Raw genomic sequence first — 5,093 nt, 5'->3', positions numbered from 1 at the left:
CAGAAGAAGTCCACGATCATCCTCTGAACCTCCTCCATCAGTCCTCCAGGCGGTGTCAAGGCGACGAGTCTGTGCCAGAGAGTCGAGGCGACTAAGTTATTGGCAACCAGAACCCTCCCCCTGTACGACAACTGGGGCAGCAACCATTTCCAATTAGACAACCAAGCGCACACTTTCTCCTTAACTCCCTCCCAGTTCTTCCTCTGAAAACCCTCTGTACCCAAAAACACCCCCAACACCTTCAAACCCTCCCTCCCCCACTCAAGGCCTCCGGGTAGACTGGGCACCACCTGATCCCTCCACCTTCCCAGCAGGAGAGCTTCACTCTTAGCCCAGTTCACCTGTGCAGACGTGGCCATCTCATACAGGGACAGGGAGTCCTGCAGACACCGAACGTCCCCCTGGCTGGTGATGAAAACGTTCACATCATCTGCATAAGCAGAGAGTGCAGGGGGACATTCAGCGCCACAGGACCCAGGCAGTGAGAGCCCGCTGAGCCGACCCTTCAGCCTGCACAGCAAGGGCTCAACAGCTAAGCTATACAGCTGGCCGGAGATGGGACAGCCCTGTCTGATCCCTCGCTGTACAGGGACCGGCCGACTCAGCCCTGCCTCCAGCTTCACCAAACACTGTGCACCGTGATATAACAAACCCAGCCAAGAAAGAAACCCATCACCAAAACCAAAAGCCCTGAGTGCAGCAAACAGATAAGAGTGGTCCACCCGGTCAAAGGCCTTCTCCTGATCCAGAGACAACACCACAGTTCACATCATACACATGGCACACATCAATGACGTCTCTGATCAGGAAGACATTGTCCATTATTGTCCTGTCTGGGACACAGTAACTCTGGTCTCTGTGTATGATGGTCCCCAGAAAGTCCTTCAGCCTGGACAGAGCTTTGGACAGTATCTTATAATCCGTGCAGAGAAGAGCTACTGGCCTCCAGTTTTTCAAAAGGGCGAGATCCCCTTTCTTTGGGAGCAGGGAAAGCACTGCTCTCTGACAGGACCCAGGGAGAGATCCTGTCCTCAGACTCTCCAGCAGCACTGCATGAAGATTCGGTCCCACAATGTTCCAAAACTTCTTATAGAAGTCCGCGGACAGCCCGTCGATCCCCGGTGCCCGACCTGAAGCCATCTGACCCACAGCATCAGTTAACTCCTCCAGGGTCAGCTCACAGTCCAGAGCAGCCGTTTCTTCTGGACTGAGCTGAGGTAGACCCTCCAGGAGGAGGAGGAAGAGAGAGAGAGAGAGAGAGAGAGAGAGAGAGAGAGAGAGAGAGAGAGAGAGAGAGAGAGCCCTCACACAATCTGGACACACCAAATTATGAACAAGCAAAAAGAACATTACATTAACTATTGGACATCTAACACAAAAACGCAAAGCAAACTTCATTACATATCTACATTTTTCTTTATTCATTTTCTTTTTTTTTCTCCATACTTTTCTGACTTACTTTTATTATTGTACTTGTTATTATTGTACTTGTATTATTGAATTATTTGTGAATTTGTAATGGCTTTGGCAATATTGTTAGTCATGCCAATAAAGCTTATTAAATTGAAATTGAAATTGAGAGAGAGACAGGTTCACAATCCATGCTTGCACACACACTACAATAGCTCTTGTCTGGGCTGTGGGCATATAGCAGCATAATTAGGTCTGTTTTGAGCTGATAGAGGAGCAGTAATGTGATACACACACATGCTTCTGTGATTAAAGACAAAGCCAATGGCAAAAAGAGAGCAAAAAGAGAGAAAAAAGCAGCAGCACTAGAAGAGCAGAAGAAGAAGAAGAAGGGAGCAAAAGGGAACAAAAATAAAGATTAGGGTTAGTTTTTTTAGGGTTAGATTTTAGTTAATGTTTAAGATGTAAGAAATCAAATATATATCCAGTTTTCAATTTCTGAAATATCTAACCAAAAATTCATTGTTTTCATGATATTAAAAGTATTTGAGATGCACCTTTATATCACAATACATTAATAGATCTGTAAATTCTATTAAGAAATGGCTTAAAATAACCACACCATATTCCATCACACAGTTTTTTTCTTTTATTATGAACAAACAAATACATCTCTGTATAACCAGGTGGGGAGTACATGTAACAGCCCTCTGACATGAGGCCAACATGGAGTAACTTCAAAACTACATTGTATCTGAAGGTTACCAGAGGTTGACAATTTGGTTGCAGAAACATGGAGAATTCACCGTACTTCTCATTTTATAACCTCAGTAAACTTTTTCAGTAAACTTTTAAAACTTACTTGCTCAATTTTGTTGTAGCTCTTCCCCTCCTTCCCTCTCTTTCCTTCCTCCGCCTTCCTCCTTTTCTCTCTCTTCCTTCCTCCTTTCCTTCCTTGCCTCCTTCCTCCCTTGTTTCCATCCTCTTTTCCTTTTTCCCCTCTGTCCCTCTTTCCTCCATCCTTTCTTTCCTCCCTCCTTCCTCCATCCCCCCTTTCCTTCCTTCCTCCCTCTGTCTTTATTTTTTTCCTCCCTCTTCCTCTCCTTCCCTCTTTCCTTCCTTCCTCCCTCTGTCTTTAGTTTTTCCTCCCTCTTCCTCTCCTTCCCTCTTTCCTTCCTCCTCCATCCTTCCGTCTTTCCTCTCTTTCTTCCCTCTTTCTGACGATTCAACTCAATCCTTCTCTGCTCCTCCCTCATGTCCAACAGGTAACTTCTGTGCGCACATTTTGAACATGACGCTTTTCATATCCCCAAACTATTGGCCTAAAAGCCAGAGTCCACAAAGCAATGCCATCACACCTACACAAGTCCTGGTGAAACTTCTGGTAATTTTGGTAGTGGTCAGGGAGCCTCAACTTGTGGAAACAGGTGAGAGCCACTGGGTAAGTTGAGGTTACAACCTCAACTTTGAGATTTGATGATGGCAGCTCCCACCCAACCCAGAACCTCACGAGGTTGTGCAGGTCCTCCTGTGACGCTATGGAAGAAAAACATTTATTTAACACCTCAAAAGTATTCATCAGAACATGAAATTTGAGCACATAAAATGTACAAAATATCAAATACACCACAAGGGGGAGGATACACCATGGTATTAACCTTGCATGTTGACTAACAGTTGAGGTATATGTAATGCAACTATTTAATAATAAACTGTACTTACAGTATGTGCAATTTAGAGATGTGTACTGTGCTGTATGCTGTTTTTTTTGATGATGTGGTGAACATCTGGTCTAGCTGAAAGAAGTGGCCAGATGCCTGTTTCTTTCAGCCCTTTGCAGATTTGTTTGATAGGCTGCTTAACACGTTTAAGTACCTGCAAAAAGAATTGACAGACAGAAGGCAACAATTACTCTAAGGCACTGCGTGGGTGTAAAAATATAGTAGATTATATGACATGAAACACGGCACAGCTCCAATACCCATCTTAACTGGTTAGACCGTCATGTTACCATAATATTGTTTGACTAAGGTAATAGTTAAAAATGATTACTAACAGCATGTGAAAGCAGTTCCTGGAACAGCCAGTCACGATTGTTGGCGGTGGGAACAGGAAGATCCCATGACAGACACAGATCAGTCAAGCGGGATTTTTCTTCGGCAGTAAGTTCTGCATTCTTGAGCTAAAACAGGTACAAATTCACAAAAAAGTGCAAGAATTTCTGAATTACCGTACATCAAAAGTTATCGCAATCAAAAAAAGGCAAAGAAATATAGTCAAGCCAACATCATGAGTAAATCACAGGTATACAAAAATCTATGGAAATCACATCTTGCCAGACATCTAAGCACTGTCTCATGTATTCCATCTATTTGATGGAGTGTGACATAAACACACATATCATGGTGCTCTTCGGGTGCATCAGTGGCTTGATCGGCCCAAGGATGTCCTGATGGCTTTTACCTTTGTGCGTCATGATGTCTCTCATGTTGTGAGGAGCGGCTACAGCATCCCATACATTTTGTGAAATTGCTCTGCTTGTGGTTTCTGTAATAGTAGTTGTTTTATGGGAGTGGGTTATCAGCCCTCAGCCCAACCCCCAACCTGGAGGACCAGGGGATCACACTTCGACTGGTCTCTACCCTTCGACCTCTTCAGCGTGGGTAACCCTACCAGGACTAAAAGACTCCTGCTGACATAGCTCTAGGGGTCACGGAGACACACAAACCGACCCACCACGTTAAGGTGGTGATCCTTTTGGGGGGTAAACACACATATAGTAACTAGAAAATGCCATTTCTGAAGAAATTGCAGTGTGAATGTTGTCTGCTGAAAAGCTGGAGCCAAATTTGGATAGCTGAAGCTAAACTGAAGTGCTAAATTTAAGTTAAGATGAAGTAGCTGAAGCACAGAAGGAGGGAGGGAAAGAAAGGAAGAAAGACAGAAAGAAAGAGGTAGGGAGGGAGGAAGGATGGATGGTGGGAAGGAAAGAAGGAAGGAGGGAGGGAAGGAAGGAATAGAGGAAGAAAGAAAGACAGAAAGGAATAGAGGAAGAAAGACAGAAAGAAAGAAAGAAGTAGAGAAAGAGGGAGGAAGAGAGGAAGGATGGATGGAGGGAAGAAAGGGGGAGGGAAGGAAAGAATGAAGGAGGGAGGAAAGAAAGAAAGAACATTGGTGTAGGACATGCCAACGTTTAACCAAGTTACTCACAAAAACAATTGTTTCTCGATGATCAAGATCAGGGCAGTCCTGCAAGGTCAGAGCTGATGTAGCAGTGTCGGTGCTCCCACTAGTCAATAGAGTGACCACAGGCAGACTGACGCCAGAGAAACCAATACCAGAATGCAGGAAAGAATGGCCTATCATCCGACCTGCCATCTGAAAAAGGTTGCTCTGTTGAAGTACAGCAGCTGCAGATGGAACGCGATGTTCTTTTTCACCCTCAAAAATGGTTGTAAGAGGAGCACTGCCTAAAAAGAAAAGGAGAAAAAATGTATTTATATATCAGTGCATATTTAAGTAGGTCCATCCCACATTCTGTACTTTGAATATGAACTGATATTCACACGATACAGAGCTCAGAGGTATAAAATGAAATTGTTATTAGAACTCCTTTGTGCCTGTATCTGTTGGAATTTTAAGGATTAGCATAAAATGCTGTAAGCAGAGGTTATAGAGGATGT

The 5,093-nt window shown here is 44.1% G+C and overlaps 1 long non-coding RNA gene across 1 annotated transcript; it reads right to left on the bottom strand.

Annotated features, from left to right (window-relative positions):
- Window positions 1-3,138: 3,138 nt before the first annotated feature.
- Window positions 3,139-4,848, bottom strand: LOC144466567 (uncharacterized). Its single transcript, XR_013493178.1, has 3 exons — window positions 4,621-4,848; window positions 3,467-3,592; window positions 3,139-3,285 (listed from the first exon to the last, which is right to left on the bottom strand). It is a non-coding gene; the product is annotated as an uncharacterized LOC144466567 (long non-coding RNA).
- Window positions 4,849-5,093: the final 245 nt, after the last annotated feature.

The sequence above is a fragment of the Epinephelus lanceolatus genome, chromosome 13 (assembly GCF_041903045.1).
Source record: "Epinephelus lanceolatus isolate andai-2023 chromosome 13, ASM4190304v1, whole genome shotgun sequence".
Classification (NCBI taxonomy): Eukaryota; Metazoa; Chordata; class Actinopteri; order Perciformes; family Serranidae; genus Epinephelus; species Epinephelus lanceolatus.
This window is presented reverse-complemented; position numbering and strand designations above follow the sequence as displayed.